The sequence below is a fragment of the Triturus cristatus genome, chromosome 4_2 (genome assembly GCF_964204655.1).
Source record: "Triturus cristatus chromosome 4_2, aTriCri1.1, whole genome shotgun sequence".
In the NCBI taxonomy this organism is placed as follows: domain Eukaryota; kingdom Metazoa; phylum Chordata; class Amphibia; order Caudata; family Salamandridae; genus Triturus; species Triturus cristatus.
Genome location: NC_140586.1, coordinates 946863691 through 946882425, shown reverse-complemented (window position 1 = coordinate 946882425; position 18735 = coordinate 946863691). Strand labels below are relative to the sequence as shown.

Sequence of the window (18735 nt, the reverse complement as noted above, 5' to 3'; positions counted from 1 at the left end):
CTACACCGTACCACAACATACCCTTCTCAGACTCCTAAATGCTTCACAGGGAGACGAGGGTAGTCCGTACCGCTCACGTGAACCCCTGTTAATAAGAGTCAAAGAAAACAGCACACCAATAAATCAAATGGCACCCAGTAGATAGGAACATCAACAATAAAAGTAGAGCGAGGAACATTCAATTCATGCTCCTATTTCCCAGATATATATATATATATATATTCACTGAAAAAACCATAGGTTTCACACACGTTATAGTTAGGAATTAGCATTTAAAAAACCTTGCTAATTCACTGAAAAAACCATAGGTTTCACACATGTTATAGTTAGCTGGACATTTTACTGATAAAAAACCAATGAAATTCCCCCGTTATAGTTACTGTAGGCAACTATAACTCACGCGACCGTAATCCTCTGCTGATGCTAATACTGTATTTAGACACTTATTTGCCCATGTCTTCTTCCATTAAATTTTAGCTATACATATATTACAAATATTTTTTTTTCATAAAGACACATATGTCATCAGCAGAGGATTACGGTTGGAAGTCCTGGGAGTTCAACAAGCACCAAAGTAGGACGGAAATACTCGGTGAGCGGTGCAGAGCACCCTTACCTCACCGGAGCAGGATCGAAGGCGTTCTTCCTTCACGGAGAAACAACGAAGGAATATCCAACACCGTACCATAGTCCGTCCTTCATTTTCATTTTCTAGGCGTTCGTCAGCACGCCACGTCGATTTCCAGAGGCTCATGGGAATCGTAGTTCAAGTTCCTTCCGTGTTCCCTGTAACTTTACAGGGATTGATTACGTTATGCGCTGTACTTTCAGGACTCGTATGACGCGCTCAGGTGATTCGCAACAATCCCAGAAGTTATAGGATGATGGAGGGCCCTGCGCTACAGGGGGTCCATAGAAAAAAGGCATCAGAAACATGGGAGGGGGGCTTGGTGTGGTCCCCAGTTTCTGGGGCCCCTGTAATTTGCCTTGATAGTTGGACCCACTGTTCATACTAGACCCAGAGCTATTCGAACCTGTGTCAGATGTGTCTCCATCTGTGTTGTACCCTGCGTTTCTGCCTGATGGAACGTAGTCATCCCGGATATAGGGGCATACCCTTTCGTGGCTGAATCTGCTTGTGTCCTTTTTCAGTTTGGTGAATTTGCTTTGTTTTAATGATGTCTCAAAATTGTTGCGTGTCTGGTTCAGTTCAAGACTTTTTTTGAGGGAACTGACCTACTGGTAGCTCTTCAAGCATACTTCAATGGTTTGGATTTCAGTTTTTAGTTCTTGGGAGAGACGTGTCGCAGTCTTTATTATCAGAATAAGCCATCTCTAGTGCAGTGTCACAAGACTAAAGACCAATCTTTTTTGAAGATTTTGTCGTGTTGAAAAATAAATGGTTCATTTTTTATGAGTCACTGTGGGGCTGCATTAGCCCTCAGATATTCTGTCATCATTACCCCATGTAATGCGGTCTTGATCTGAGTTCACCTCAGAGTGTTCAATTCATCCCAGTCTGTGTTATCTGTATTAGGGTCTTGATTGACCAAACCTTCAAAGGGGGAGATGCTTGCTAGGATCCCTTCTACTTCGTCCTTTGAGAAAGTGAGGCCAGTGATTTCCGTCATGTTTGTAAACGCCTTAGTGTGAGGGTCCTTCACCTGACAGTTTCAAATGAAGAGAGAAGGTAGACAAAAGGAACTTTCCTTTTATGAGTTAACCAAACGTTTATCAAAGCTCCCACAGTAGTGCGCTGTCTGTAATACTCGTCAAAAGGGGGGAGAGAGAGGTCAGGGAAACACTCGGCCTCCTATATTGACCTATATCAAACAAAGAGTGTCCAACTGTATAGATTGGAATATCTTTCCACCCTTAAGTATGGAAAACAGACCGTTTCTTAAAATAAATATGGGAGGAGTCTTAGAGACATAATAGTCCAAAGAAGACCACGCAATAGGGAAACCTCTGTCATATCCCAGAGATTTCTCTCCCCCCTCACAGGCCACCACCCATGCGGGGACTGCAGTGTCTGCCACCTGACGAAAAAAAAAAACAATTGACTTTCAACAATAATACTACCTGGGAACAAAGACAATTTACCAACTGTAACTCAAAAGATGTGGTATATTTGATCACTTGCCCTTGTCAACTCCACTACATTGGGATGACAAAACGATCTATAAAGAGGCGAATCTGCGAACATCGCAGCAATATGAGATGTGACTGGGCGACTACAAAATTGTCTGTATATTTTATGGAGAAAAAACATACAGTACAAGACTTCAACTTGACAGTCCTTGTACAAATCCATACTGACTCTCAGCTGTGTGAAAAAGAGCAACGTTGGATGTTCAGATTGCAAACTCATTCCAAGGGGCTGAATGACAATATACCCTGGAGTCCATTTATCTAAATGTTCCTGCTACCTTGAATGGATCTTTACCCCATATACACCCTATTTTTCAATTTTACATATTTTCCTGTTGGGTCCCCAACCTAAAACTTTGATAGAAGCTATCCACCTGTTTGCCTATTAATATAATAGATTTTAACATCATACATTACAGGGACGGTAAACTCACTCCCCTTTAACATTCACTTTGAGATATGAGAATATCCCTTTTTTCTGAATAAATGATAAATAGAAAAAGAAAATGTAATTTTTCCCAAAACCGTTCCTATAAATCACCGTATATGCACCCTCCCAGACAATGTGTCAATAATATCTATGAGGAGTATGTCTACAGAGGGAGATTTTCCAATGAATATCCTTGTCTCCTTTCCCCTTTTTTCGTGTAATTTGTTATTCCTTTCATACGATTTTTTCACTCCAAGTTTAATGAACACATCCATTTTGGAATCTGTCAACCTTCGTCTCAAATATGTAAATAAAGTGTGGCCCGAGTATCCAGGAAGTAGTTCCATCACAAGCGGCCATTTTGGATAATTTAGCATTCTAGCCTTTTCCTAACACGAGGACGCCTGCACAACGTTCTGTCCCCCTGTCATAAGCAAACAGACTCCCGTACTCCACTGTGATCGTCGGAGCCGCGGGCAGGTTACTTTTGATTGAAAGGGAGTAGCTTTTTTTTTTTTTTTTAAACAAACTTTATTGGTTTCCTCAAGATTACAACTTCCGTCATCATTAGTATACTGCATAACATGGCATTATCGACAGATGCATCACTGAGGCTCCAACATAGTAAGCCGTGAGACAGATATCTATAAGTTACCAATGGACAAATCTAACCCGTGTCACCTGGAAGTGTTCTGGTTGTTGCATCGTCCATTATCCTGTTATTAGGTCGTTATCAATCTTGCCTCACACCTCTCAACCAGCAGTTCCATAGTTAGTCCACCACTGCGGAGGCGAGGAACCGCACAGTAATAATATCGAAGAACAACAATGTGTGAGTTCGACACCTTGGAGAGTCCATAATCTTCAATGCTTTACAATCGATGTCTCAGTGAATTCGCTTAATCCAAACCAACTTAAGACAATTCCCCCCTCCCACCTCCCAGACGCTTCCCCCAACCCAACTGCCCCCCCTTTGCTCTCCCCCCCCTCTGCCGGGTCAATGTAACTCAAGGTTCATGTATCTAAGTACTCATACGGGGCCACCTGCCAACTCCCTCCCCCGACCTGGGGTCTCCCCCACTCCAATGGACATTCCAGCTGTACTGGATATAGTGACTTGGGAGGCTTGTCCCGCTATTTCCTGCATCATTGCCCCCATTGCTAGTAGCACCTCAGGCAACTTGGGGTCTCTCCTGGTGCTCCGTATGTGCCCCTCCTCGGCTAGGGCCCATTCCCGTAAATCTGACCTCAACTTTGCCAATAGAGGTCCTTGCTGTGTCAACCAGTGGATTTCTATACACCTCTTGGCTATAACTAACCCCAGGACCAGAAACCGCCTGCTTATCTTGCGTTTCGGTCTCACGGGATCAAGCCCAGTAGACATACACGGGGATCCAATGCAATCATCCATCCCGTTATCCGGGTCAGTTCTCCAATAACCGCCCCCCAGTACGTCTGGATCGATGGCCACGTCCATACCATATGCAGAAAATCTGCTGGATCACAGCGACATCTGGGACATTGGGGATCTCTGGAGCCATCAATGGCGTGCAACCTTCTAGGGGATAGGTATGTCATGTGTATTATGTTGTACTGGATTTGCTTAAAGCGAATGCTCACTGCCACCTTCCGCACACTTTCGTGGATTCACACCCAGTCTCGCAGCGTAAGCTCCTGCGGGCACACCTGCTGCCATTTTTCTTCTATTTTTAGGGGGCCGGTCTTTTTATCATCCCTTAACGCCTTATAAAGGTGAGCAACACATTTTCGCCCTCCCGCCATGGCTATCATAGTGACCAAAGTTTGAGTGTGCCCCGGGGCCTCCGGAAACGTAGGCCACAGTTGTCGTGCTTTTGCCGATATTTTTGCATATTGCAGAAACTGCCCTGCTCCCAACTCAAAAGCGGTCACTGCCTCCTGATACGTAATAAATTTATTGTTTGGGTACAGGTAGGCCAACATCAGGCAGCCCCCTGACCTCCGTTGACATTGCTTGTTCAATCTGCGCAAGGGGCGGCATCTGCCAGAGATCTGCCTCCGGGGCAAAGGGTCTATCTTGAATAATTTTACGTACCACTCGGTTCCTAATTGCAGCCCCAAGCCGCACCAGAGGCGGGTCCAGCCCCCCCAGCCCACCACAACAAAGCCCAGAGCTGTCGGTCCCCGTACGTACCTGCCAGCAGGGACCTTTCCCAAGAGGGATCCGCGTCCAACCAGGCTATGGCATGTTGCAATTGCGATGCAAAGTAGTAGAGCTCCAGATCCGGGATCTCCAAACCCCCTCTACCCCAGCTACGTTTCAGGACTTCTAAACTCACCCTGCATCGCTTCCTATTCCATAGCAGTTGGACCAGGAGCGAATCGAGTTCCCGAAAAACCCGGTGTGGAATTTCGAAAAAGGAACCTTGCATGGTATAGAGGCATTGGGGCAGGACACCATCTTTATGAGTGCAATCTTTCCCATCAGGGAGAGGTTAAGAGTATTCCAAAAGGTAATACTACCCTGTAACCCCCGGATTATCCTCCCCATATTACGCTGATAGAACCCTTCCTTGGACCTATCGAGCCATATCCCTAACTATCGGATCGTGTCCTCCGCCCAAGGAAGTTCCAGCTCTGGTCGATGGTCCGCCTCCCTGTCGATCTTAGATTCAATCGAGTAGAGCTGTGACTTTGTTCTGTTGATATAGAGTCCGGAGGAGTCAGCGAATTTGGTCAGCGCTGTTAACAATATCGGCAGTGATTGGGTCGGTCGACTCAAGTATATTAACGCATCGTCGGCGTACAGTGACACCACATGCTCCGTATTCCCCACCCGTATGCCCTGTCCCACGAGTATCCTGTGCAAGTGGCACGCCAACGGCTCCATTGCCAGGGCGAACAGCAATGGGGAAAGTGGGCCGCCCTGCCGCGTTCCCCTCGCTATGGTAAATGCATCAGACACGTACCAACCCGTACGGACCCGTGCCAGCGGCCGAGCATATAATAACTTGATCCAATTAACAAATCCCGCCCCCAAACCCATTTTAAGCAGAACCTGCCAGAGATAATCCCACCGGATTGAATCAAACGCCTGTTCGATATCTTTGCCCAGTGCCCTTACGGAGAACGAAGGTTTCCAAGACTCTGTAGGTCCCCCGTGTACTCTAAGATTTATTTCTTCAAAACGAGTTGACAATACACTGCTACTTTGAGGGTTTGGAGGTGCGCATCAGATTATGAAATAGAGCTGCACCACCCTTCTAACGTATTTGGATTCATTCCGTCTGGATTATTGAAGGCATATGGATTCCTGGTCGCTTTCCTCACCACTGTCCTGAGGAGGCAGAGATGTTTCGTTTGGCCGAAACGCGCCCGCGTCGACAGATTTTGTTAAGAGGAGTCTGATGAGAAAATTATTTGATTTGTTCTATGAAGTATTCATGCACAATTTTTTGATTAGGGTTCTGTAGACTTTATAGAACCAATTGTGCAAATAAGACTTCCTCCAAGTGTATTACCTATAGGTTATAGGTGAACACTCTTTCTCCAACGATTTGGGTGTAAGGAACTGGATACTATCGTTATTATTGTTTATTCTCAGTATATATAATAATTTTTTGCCATTTGTATAGAAGTGTTGTGTTTGTGTGTAAAAAATGTTTTTGGTATATTATGAAAAAAATTCCTAAATTTGGATGAATTAATTCCGGATTACGTTAATTAAATTATGTAATCGTTGGATCTTTGGTATGTGATAGTTTCTTTTGTTGAAATGTATGTTTATGAACAATAGGACTATGCACTATCAATGGAGGAATATTTAGCCTTCTACTGAGAATTCATCTTTCTTTATATATTTTTTCCTCCTGGCCATTTTTTTCAATTTTGCCATTGTTCGATATCAAGGAACACTAAAGTGTTCTGCTGGGCCCGTCCCTCCACAGATTGCATAATGTGCGCCAGGCGTCGAATATTCCTCAGAGTACTTCTACCCGGTATAAAGCCGGACTGATCACCATGGATCAGCCGCCGAAGATAAGGGAGGAGCCTAGACGCCAACACCTGACTGATAATTTTAAGATCCACATTCAGCATGGAGATGGGCCTATAAGAGCCGGGAAGGAGGGGATCCTGCTCCGGTTTGGGGATCATTACAATCAAAGCTTCCCGCATGGAGTCCGGGAGCGCACCACGTGTCCCGGCCTCCAACGTGGTTTCTAGTAATTTGGGGACCAGCAGTCCATCGAACTCTTTATAAAGCTCGGCAGGTATGCCGTCCATTCCCGGGGATTTTGCAGTTTTTAGGTGGGCGATAGCTGCCCGTAGTTCTTCCGCCCTAAGGGGTCCTCCCAGTGCATCCTGGTCGTCTGCGTCTATGTTGAGCAGGTCCATCTCAACCAAATAGGCCTCCACCGCCTCAGGGGCCGAGGGAGACTGTGTCTCAGAGTATACTTTACGTAGGTGGGCCACGAATACGCTATTTATTTCATGTTGGGTATACACCATCTGTCCCAGATCGTTTTTATGTGCCAAAATCGAGTCTCCGTTCGAATCAGGCGCCGCCAGCAACCGCCCTGCCTTATCTCCTTCTGTGTACCAGCGACGCCTACTCTCATTTCTAACATATTTGCCTAACGAGTCCCATAGGTCTCCTATCCGCCGCCGCACTTCGTCCCCTTCAGCCGACCTCTTCTCATTCGTGGGGAGTTCCGATTCCAACTCCTCCAATCGTACCTCCTGCCGCCGCAGGTCACGCTCCAACACTTTTTTGACCCCTAACTCCGTGGACCGACATATCCCCCTAACCACCACATGCATTGCGTCCCATTCAGTCGATCTGGTGCTGGCGGAGCCCCAGTTGATCTTCATATATTCATTTAACCGAGTCGAAATAGCGTCTTTATAAATCGGGTCGCCCAAGGCTTCAGTATTGAGCCTCCAAAGTGGTATCTTCGATCTCGGTCGGGCCGGCGAGTAGGCAATCAGGAGCGGGGAATGGTCCTACAGATATCGGGCTAGATATTGCGTCTCCGTTACCCGATAGATCACCATCTGTTGGATGAAGAAGTAGTCCAATCTGCTAAAGGTATTGGCAGCAGGTGTGTGGCACGAGTACACTCTGCGACTAGGATTATGGTGGCGCCACACGTCCAGTAGGCCATAATTACGTATAATGTGGCTCATAGCTTCTCTGACATGGGGCTTGGCATCCGGTTTGGGGGGGAATCTGTCGAGCTCCCCATCTAGGGCACAATTGAAGTCCCCAGCCTCCACCAATTCTGTATACGGGTCCAGATCCAGCACTCACAGTGCACGGCTTAAAAAAACCCCGTCGTCACTATTCGGGGCATAAACATTCACCAGGCAGATATTGCACCCATCAAGGGTCCCCTTCACAGCAACGTATCTACCCTCTAGATCCTGTTTAACATGCAGAGCCTGAAAGGGGACTCCCGGTGCCACCCATATTAGCGCGCCCCGGGCAAACCCGGAGTAGGATGTGGCAAAGAGCTGACCCCTCCACCTGCGTTGGACAAATTTAAGACAGTCTCCTCATAAGTGGGTTTCCTGGAGTAGAGCTACACTGACCCCATATCGCCTTAGGTATGATGCTACCCGGATCCGTTTCACCCTGTTATGGAGCCCCCGCACGTTCCACGTAATTAGTTTGTAACTCTGAGTATCCCCTGTCGTGAGTTAACATTTGTCGGCATCCTAGTTCACCGCCTGTGGTGCGCGGACGCCTCATCAATGCCATACCTTGCCCCCGCCAGAGACCCAAGACTTTGATCCCCTGTGTGCCAACATGAACCTGACCCGGCAGCAACCCCAACAAACCCCCAACTGTTAACCCCAATTCCCCCCACCCACAGGCGGTAGCCCGTCAAAAGGGAGTAGCTTTAATGATGTATGTACAGCTTAGCCAATTTACCCTTGATGGCTATCGAGGTTCTTTTCTTCTCTTTTTCCTGACCTGATTATGGCATAAAAACATGTAGGTTTAATATTTTCACTACACAGACCCACCTGTATGTAACAATGTGACCGTTGGGACTTCACTACGTTCCCCCTAGACGAAGAAGAGGAGATAGAAATGTTAGGATTTCAGCTAAAGGCTTAAAAGGAAAACTTGTCTACAGGGATTCTCTGTTATGTTAAATAAATGTATACAGCGCACGTATACCCTCAGGTGTCTTGGCACTTCCAGTGCTGCATACTGTGCTATGGACTACTGCTTCTAAAAGAGCCAAGTCTTCAGCTGTTTTCTGAACTCAAGAAGGGAGGGAATTTTTCTAAGATATAGCGGAAGGGAGTTGCATTCCTTGAAAGTATTGTCATTGAAACTCCTTCCCCCCCAGTTCATCTTTTTGATCCTGACCGCCAGCATCAGATTGGCATTGGCCGAACGCAAAGGTCTGTTAGGGGAGTACTATCTAAAGAGGTCCCCTAGAAATGTTGGCCCTTCTTTGTGCAGTGCCTTATGGGCAATGCAGAGTGCCTTAAACTTTACCCGCTGACCGACTGGCAGCCAGTGAAGGTCTCGGATTGCTGATCTAACAGACTGATGTTTAGGTATATCCAGAATCAGTCTTGCAGCAGCGTTTTGTACTGCTTGTAACTTCCTGAGGAGAGTAGATTGCACATTGATGTATAATCCATTGCAGTAATCAAGTTTAGACAAGACTAAAGAGGTTACAACCAGCTTTCTGGAGGATTTCTTATAGTCTTGATCGTGAAGAACGAAGAAGACACGACCTTGGAAACTTGAGCTTTAAAGCTAAGTTTCTCATCTATGATAACCCCAAGGTTCTTAGCTTTATCCACAGGGGTAGGGGGAGGGCCAAGATTATCTGGCCAGCAAGCTGGGGACCAAGGCGGAGAAAGGTTTCCAAACATGATCTCCTCTGTTTTGCTTGAGTTTAATTTCAAGCGATGAGTACTCATCCAGTGACTCAGGGTGAGCATACAGTCATGGAGTTTTAGAGAGTGATTGATGTCCTTATCCAGTTTTAGGCCACTTACTACCACAAGTTCTTCTCTTCCCTCTCTCTTAAACAACTTTACCAACATGTGGCTTACGCACAATAACTTTTTTCTGTTGGGAGACTTTAATTTTTGGGCAGAAGGAGGCTTGTCTGCAGTGTATAAGGAGTACCTTCGAAACTATCGGCCTCCAACAGCAGGTCCATGGCCCCACACACATAGCTGGCCATATGCTGGACCTCATTTTCTCCCCAGATGATCTAACCTCGGTATGGGAAATTACCCCCCTTTGCTGGACCGATCATTCACTGATTACCTTCTACCTGTAGGTCGTTAAGAACTGCTCCCTTGGAAAGTCAGCAGTACACTCCGTAGAAAGCATAGCATGGCACAAACATTCTAATATTAAATCCAAACCTTTCATTAACAAAACACACTTCTCTCCAGTAGAATCTATTGAAGTGAACTATCATAGATTTGAAGGGGAAATTTTTGAAAACCTTAGATGAAACTATACCTCTGTCTACCTTATAAACCCGAAAAAAGGTGTCAGCCCCTTGGTATGATCTTACTTTAAGAGATGCCAAACTAAAGTGTAGGCAACTGGAGAGGAAATGGAGGCGCCATTATCTTAAGGAAGATAAGGCCAATCTAACAATGCGCTAAATGAATACAAAAACAAGTTAAGGAAAGCAAAAACTAATTATTATAGTGAGCTGATTACTGCAGCCCCTAATAAAGCAAGGAAAACATTTGAAATACTTAAAGAATTGACTAATCCAACTCGTTTTAAGAGAGAGATTATACCCTCGCAGAAATTATGTGATGATCTTTTGGAATATTTTGAAAGCAAGATCAAAATAATTTTAGATGGGATTGACAAACCTACAGCATTAAAGCACGCTATCTCACACACTTATAGTTCTGCTCGATGTCTGGCCCGATGTTAAACTGGCTACAATCCTATCTGTTCAGCCGCTGTCAGGCGGTATCTCTCCCCCCTTTTCTATCCAAATTTAGAATGACAACCAACCCTCAGCCCTATTCTACTCAATATTTATATCAAACACCTTATCTCTCTTATCAAGTCCCACAAGATAAAGCTGATTAATTATGCAGACGATACTCAGCTAATTCTGTCATTGAACAATGACCAGGAGGACACCAAAGGCAACTTTCAGGGATGCATTCTTGACATCTTTGACTGCATGAATGCAAATTCCCTCGAGATGAATGGAAGCAAAACTGAACTACTTTGCTGCTCATCCAATACAATCCTGGTATCTCTATCCTCTAACTTCTGGCTTCTACCCACGGAATTGCCATTGGGCAACCCAGCGGAGGTACAAAACTTAGGTGTGATGATAGATGAAGGTCTGTCTATGGGAAAAAAAGTGAACAGACTTACCGGGACTTGTTTCGCGCTGATCCGGGCCCTTGGGAAGCTATATCCTCTGCTTGACCTGCCAGCCAGATCACTGATCTCCAGAGGCGTAATACTGAGTAGGCTGGACCATTGCAATGCCCTGTTATTAGGAGCCCCAGCTATCTATTAAAGAAGCTAGAGCGCATCCAGAGAATCACAGCTAAGTTAACACTGAATAGACCTCGACACTCATCTGCCACAAAGGCTTTGAAAGATCTTCACTGGCTGCCCATCGAGCAGAGAATTATTTTTAAATCCCTCTGTATTGTTCATAAGGGACTACACAATAAAGGACCAAAACCCCTTACAAGCCAAACTAAAACAATATACTCCTGGCAGAAATCTTCCATCAATCACAGGCAACTATGTCCAAGAACTCAGATTTCAAAAAGTCCAGCATTGAGGACGTGCTTTTCCAGTCAATGCAGCTCGGATATGGAATAAATTACCAGCTCCATTAAGATCTCACTCTGACTTATTAAAATTCAGGAAATCACTCTAAACTTTGCTGTTTCCTCATTAATAATCTGCTTTCTCAGATCTTCATCAGTTGTTCTTTCTTACATAGTGGTTACAACTAGCGCCAGGATACCATCTTTGGTCACAGTGCGCTTTATAAGTATTCCATACAATACAATACAACTCTATAAGAGCCGGCATTGTAGGACTGATTAACTATTCATACCATCTATCGTTTTTGGAGCCATTAGGTTACTTTTTTTTCAGAACTCTTTATCTACCACTAAACTGCACAACGGCATCTTCTTACAGTTTTTTTCAGAAACGACTGAGTGCAAATTTTGTTAAGTGTTGTGTATTGTCCTGTCTGTCTTTAGGCACAAACCTAATTTTGTGTATCAAGGACAGGGCGCTTTCAAATCCGACAGTTGTTGATAGAGAATGCAAATACTATAAGAGGAAAATATATCAGGTTTTTACACTCATGGTGATGTGTTTATTGGGTTATCCACAAAGTGAATAACAGTGTTCCTGGTCAGAATAAGCTGTTTTTCATATCTTTCCAGATCTAAAAGAAAAAAACACAACCGATTGGGTATTGTATTATACAATTGTTGGTTTTGATATCTTGTAAAGAGACCAGATTTTGTGTCGCTCACAATTAGGTGTGGTAATAAGAATGATCTTTATGGTCCTGACGAAAAGCTGCGGCTGGGAAAGGCTTGAAACATGTGGACCGTGAGATACATACACATTAACGTATGTCTCACAATTTCCCCTTTTTAACAATACCAGCAATTGGTCAAAATAAAATTTTGTGTTCCTACATAGCCAGGTATTTTTTAACTTTAGATAAGACCCTACCACTTTTTTTTTTATAAATCTTTTTATTAAACATACATCGGTATAAGAAACATTCCAAAGGATTAAAATCATCCAAGCACTATAGTGATAATGAAGGAATCATGGTACATCATTGAAAGGAAGGAAAATGTAATGGGGTAAGTGGAACATCATGTTCAATAGAACAAGGAGGTGAACATATTTCTCCCCGGTGCGTATTCCATGGGCCCCATATACAGGACCACTTTTTAGGGACAGTCCCTGGCCAAGTATACCGTTTTCTCCCGGTTCATACACCAGTCGAGATCTTTTTCCCAAGCTTCGATTGTGGGTGGTTGCGTTGCGCCCCATAGCTGTGCAATATTTCGTTTCGCAAGCATGAGCTCTAATGTGACCCACTGTGTCTGATGAGTGTTCAGGTCAGTAGGTTCCTAATTGTTTAATAAACATCATCTCGCCTCCGGGAGGAGATTAATAGAGAGAACAGAGTTGATGATATCTTGCACCCTACTCCAGAAGGATCTTATGGAAGCACACTCACAGATTATGTGCATAAAGGTTCCCAAATGCCCACAATGCCTCCTGCACTCTCTACTGCCTGCCCTCCCCATGTGCATAAGACGGGGGCCTGTAATATACACCCTATGAAGGATTTTGAGTTGCACCAGTCTTAGTCGGGCAGGGATGGCGACTACTCTGGGGGAGGACACTGCCTCTCGCCAGTCCTCATCGTCCAATTCACTCCCATCTCTTATCCATTTCTCCCGCAGTGGCTGTAGGGGGTCTTCCATATTGTTTATTAGCTTTTTATATGTTAGGGAGATGGCTTTTTCTGGTAGGTGACCGTCCAATAACCTGTCCTACAGCGGTGACGAGTCAGGAGGATCAGAGCCCTGTGATATGTGAGAATTAAGTGCTTGAAGTACCTGAGCATATCTAAAATATTCAGTCCCTGCCAATTCATACTCCCTCTGCAGGTTGTTAAATGGCCTGATGTCACCCTTCCCCCAAACATCTTTGATACGCGAAATGCCGATGAGGTTCCACCTATCAAAGCCTTTTGATCTCCATAGGCTGCCAAGTCTCTCAGAGTCCAACAGTGGGGTTGCTAATGTCAACCTGTTACCCCACCCAAGTGCGTTATTGGCGTCATGCGAAATCTGGATGGAGTGTTTTGTGGGGCTTGTTAGATTATACAGTTTAGGTCGTGCATATAGAGCCCCACTATAGCTCCAACCGGGGAGAAGCCATCTATCCATCGCATAGCCGGGATCCTCGGTGCGGCCGTAGGTGCCATGATTAATGGGTGCCAGGTGAGTCCCCAATAATATTTCCTGATATCAGGAAGGCTAACGCCCCCATCGTACCAGTTCAGTGTCAGCTTGTTGAGTGCTATGCGTGGCCTTCCTTCCCACAACAGTGCTCTCTGAAGGCCCTCCACTTCCTTGAAGTATCGTGTAGGGACTGGGTCTAGGGTGTTTTGTAGGGCATATAGGAATTTGGGCAGCAACATCATTTTGATGCCCAACAGAGAGGGGGGGAGTGATTTCCATCTGGCAATATCCTTCCTGAGCCTTTGCAAGGGTGGGAGAAGATTATGAGTATAGCGGAGCGATGAGTCAAGGGAGACAAAGATCCCCAAATACTTGAAGCCAATGGTGGTGACCTGTATTGGGAAGTGCCGGAGAGGATAGGTGGGTCCCCTTTAGGGACGAATAGAAGGGATTTATCCCAGTTGACGGTAAAGCCAGAGAATCTGCCGAAGATAGCCAGGATGTCTAAAACCACTATCAGGGATCTCCTGGGGAGGGCCAAGTAGAGTAATATATCATCCGCATCGAGTGAGATGCTGTCTTCCTAATCAGGGGACCACCTCAGCCCTCGTATCATTGGGTCTCTGCGGATCCAGGCCGCAAGTGATCCAGGGCCAGGGCAAAGAGAAGTGGCGAGAGTGGGCAACCCTGGTGAGTCCTCCGGCTGAGTTGAAATGTTGGGGAGAGTTTATTGTTAACCACAACCTGTGCCAGAGGTTCGCTATATAAAAAACGGACCCACTGGATGTATTTTGTCCCGAACCCCAGTTTAGTCAATACTGCCCAGAGATAGGGCCATTCTATGGTATCGAACGCCACAGTAGCGTCTAGAGATACGATTACCGCTGGCTCTTGGATTGTAGGCACCCTACCCACCACACCATGCACACTGCTCAAATTCAGGGCCGTGTTTCTGTGCGGCATAAAGCCCGATTGATCCGGGTGAACTAGGGTATCAACCACTTTAACCAGTCGAGGATTTTGGGCTCGGCGTTTAGGAGGGAAATAGGCATGTATGAGGCGCAGTCAGTCCTTGGCTTACCTTCTTTATGTATTGTGACTTTCGTGGCGATCCTCGCCTTCTGGGCAGCGTCCCACTCTCCCTGGCCTCCTCAAACATGGATTTCAAATATGGTGCCAATTTGTCAGGACGGAGTTTGTATAACTCAATGGGGAGCCCGTTGGGCCCAAGGGCCTTCCCGGAGTTTATGGATCGAATTGCTTGCGCTATCCCATCTGTTGTCAATTCACTATCCATGTATGTGCGGTCATCTAGTGTGAGGTGGGGGAGTCTGATGTCGCGCAATAGGGCCTGAGATTCCTCTTCGGTGTGTAGGGAGATAGTCGTGTAGACCGTGTGGAAATGGTTGGCGAAGCTATCCACTATGTCTTGCGACTCCGTAATTGAGGCGTCACGGTCACCCCTAAGTTTTGGCACCAGACTGCTCGCCCGTTCCTTTTTGTCAAGCCACGCTATTAGTTTACCTGCCTTGTCCCCCAGGTCATAGATTCTACCCATCCGCTCCCTACCCAGTGCCTTGGCTATACCCGTCACTAAGGCCTTGTAGTCACGCTGCTTCAGGTTTAGCCTATGAAGCTTTTCTGGCATCACTCCTGCTTCTAAATCGCCCTCCAATCTATGAATCTCGACCTCGATGTCCATGACTTCTTTATGTTTCTCTTTCTTTGTTCCAGCGATCAAGGACAGAGCCTCACCACGGATCACAGTTTTTAAGACTTCCCATAATGACTGGGACGAGGTCACGGACCCCTCATTTTCGATAAAATAGTTATCTATGGATTTAAGGAGGTCTTAACGGATTATCGGGTCTCGTAGATACCATGGGTTGATTGGGGCTAACCTCCCCACTGTGACCTGATTGAGGACTACATGTATCCATAGTGGTGAGGGATCAGATATGCCCCTGGCCAGGTGTTTGATTTCGTGTATAAGGGAAACCTGTAATGAGGGGACGAGACAGTAATCCAGATGGGAAAGACTTTGATGGACCGCTGAATGGAAGGTGTATTGAGCTTGACCTGGATGATGTGTTCTCCACCTATCCACCAACCCCATTGCGTCTAGGAAGTCAGGTAGCCAGCATGAGGAGGGACCCATCTTTTGAGGGGATAACGATCCAGCTAGCCTGAAACCACTGCGTTATAGTCACCTCCTAGGATTGATAGGCCGTCTGGAATGGTGAGTAGAATAGAGCCTAAGTCTGTAAAGGTGGTGTTTTGTAGTCCTGGTGGGATATATATGAACATAAAAGTGACAAGGCGTCCCTCCCACATGCCAGACACCCCAATGTATCTGCCCCGATCATCCGTCCACGCGGCTTTCACAGCGAGGGGAAAGGAATTCTTCACAATGATACCTACGCCTCGCGAGCCGAAAGTGAATCCCGCATGTGTCAACATCTTATATGCCCATCTATACATCGCCTTACATGAATTACCGATTAAGTGCGTCTCCTGTAAGAGGACAACGTCGGGCCAGTCGTTTAATGTACTGGAGCACCACGCTCCGTTTGATTTTGTCCCCAAGTCCACTAACAGTCCAGCTCGAAACCTTAAAAGCTTTATCTCTGTGTGTACCCATTTGGTAAGCGCAAAGATAGCAACATCCTCTGACAAATAATCAGCAACAAGTACCGATGTGTGACCCTGAATAACATATGAACAAAAAACCCCAACAACCCCCCACCCTGCTGCCCTGCACTCTGGGAGTGGAACTGCCCATTTAAAACTCTGCAGAGTGCCTGTTGCCCTGTAGTTTTACTAAAAATAGAAAACGTAGGTCCGTGCCATACCGCCTCCCTGCTCCCCCCAACATACTGACTATAAAGTTCCCTAGGAAAGTCTCGCATCACAGTTCTGTGTGACGACCACTGAGAGGGAGTAATTCCACCTGATGGTCAGCCACCACACTTCCCGTTACCTGTCCCAGTATATCTCAGGGAGGCGACCTCTCGGTGAGCCTCAAAGGGCGTCCCAGACTTTTCAGCCATGGGGCTGGAGGGCAATGTCATCCACCGCAGAGCTATCGTGAGTGGCTCGATAATTACGGAATTCAAGCCAGTCCGCCGCCTCCTCCGGTTGCTCGAAGAACCATGTTCTGCCCTCCGCCTTCACGCGAAGGCGCGCTGGAAAGAGCATGGAGTACTTGAGTCCCCTGTCCCTGAGTGTCTGCTTTACGGCGATAAAGGACCTTCTCTGTTTTTTAACCCGTTGTGTAAACTCAAGGAAAAAGGAAATGTCTGCATTCTCGTACCGGAGGGCAGCCTCCGCTCTGGCATTTTGGAGAATTGTGTCCCTGTCCCTAAAGTTCAGCACTCTTGCCAATATTGGGCACGGGGGGGTGCCTGGCCTGGGACGCCCACCGGGCACTCTATGAGCTTTCTTAATAACAAAGAACTTGCTGAGGCCTTTAGGTCGTAGATGCTGTAAAATGAGGTCCTCCACAAAGAGGTCAGGAGACTGACCCTCAGCCTTCTCCGGCACCCCTTAGATTCGCAAGTTGTTGCGACACAGATGCCCTTCATAATCATCTTGTTTGAGTTCAGCAAATTTACGAAAAGAGCGAATGTGCTGTATGTCCCCCTGGAGCTGAGTAACATCTCCCACCAGGCTGGAGGTAGTAATTTCCACCCATTTGACTTTTTCTTTGAGCGTGGTGAGGTCCGCACGGATCAGGTTGACGTCGATGGCAATAGTGTCCATTTTATGTTCCAACGAGGTTTTGACACTGGAGATCGCCTCCATAACATCCTCGAGTGAAAGTTCTTGATCTTCTCCTCCTGGATCACTGGAAGGGCTACCCCTCGACTTCACTCGCCGTTACTGGGGAAATACAGGTTAGTTTCTTTCCCTCCGCTTAGTAATATGCATAAATTGAGCGGGTCGCCACGTCTGATCTGAGGTCATAGTCAGAAAACACCGAAGCGTAGGGGTAGCCGGGGGACGCCAGCCGCCCCTGCTTTCGCAGGAGGGCCGGCGTCCTGGCAGCACACCCTCTTTTCCTCAGATTGGCAGGGCAGGAGTTCTACCCTCCCCGGGAAGCAAGCCATGAAGGTGGGCGCCCGAGGCATGTGCGCAGGCAGCCGGTGGGACACCACAGAAACCCACACGTAGCACACAACCTGGACGGGCCCAGGGCGCATCAGTCACCAGACCCTCCCCACCACAGCAGGGACGTGAAGCTAGGCGTGCCTGCGGCATACCTCCATGACAGGACCAGGTGAGGGACCCTGCCGCGGGCGATCGGGGGTGTCTGACCTTGTGGGGGGACAAAGGAAAGCGGAGCCAAACCCTGCGACGGTCCCAGCAGCGTCCCAGTGAAGCCCTGGGGCGATGTGACGATCGAGCAACCCTCAGACAGGCGTAGCCTCGGGAGGAACCCAGGGCCACAAGGTACGTTTGAAGTGTCGATGATCAATGTGTCCTGAAATTCACACTAATTCTCGCAGCTAGATGCGTTCTTCATCGACACGCGAGCTGAGTGATCCACTGCCTAGAGTCACAGGCAACTTTTCGATAACGTTTGCCCACCTGAGGGCGCAGGAGAGGCGGGAGGATGGCGATGCAGTCCGTCCACCGCCCACACGGCGAGACGGCCCGGGCACCCCATTGAAGGCGTTACCAGGCACTCAGCCCGGGAGTCCCCCCCACCCACCCGCTGGTGAGGGGGGCTCCCAGAGTGATGGGACCAGAAGGTGAAAGCCATGAAGCTCCCCATCCCGCATGCCTCCCACTGAGTGCAACTGGGGGTCCCCTCACAGGCCCGAGGACGGAGACCTGAACCCAGCCAAGCGAGGGGGCTCCCCAGACATGAAGCAACCCCGTCTCGGGTCTTTGGCATAGCGACAGGCTGGGGGACGGGGCCCAGAGCTGGAGCACTAGAACTGGGAGCCCCGGTTGGGTCCAGGGGCCCTGCTGGGGCTCCCAGTTCCAGAGGCACAGGGGAGCCTACCCGGGCCCGCGGGACACCGTCCCAGGCACCCTGCCATTCAGCAAGCCCGAGGACGAAGCCCGGGGTGGGGGGGCCCTGAGCTCCTGAACCCAGCCAAGCGAGGGGTGCTCCCAGGGCCCGGCGGAACACCGTTTCATGCACCCTGGTGGAGTGGCAGGTTGGGAGACTGAGCCCA

General features: G+C 47.4%; 1 non-coding gene across 1 annotated transcript; it reads right to left on the bottom strand.

The window, feature by feature from the left end:
• Positions 1-17955: 17955 nt before the first annotated feature.
• On the bottom strand, positions 17956-18109 carry LOC146839051 (5.8S ribosomal RNA). Its single transcript, XR_014960881.1, has one exon. It is a non-coding gene; the product is annotated as a 5.8S ribosomal RNA (ribosomal RNA).
• Positions 18110-18735: the final 626 nt, after the last annotated feature.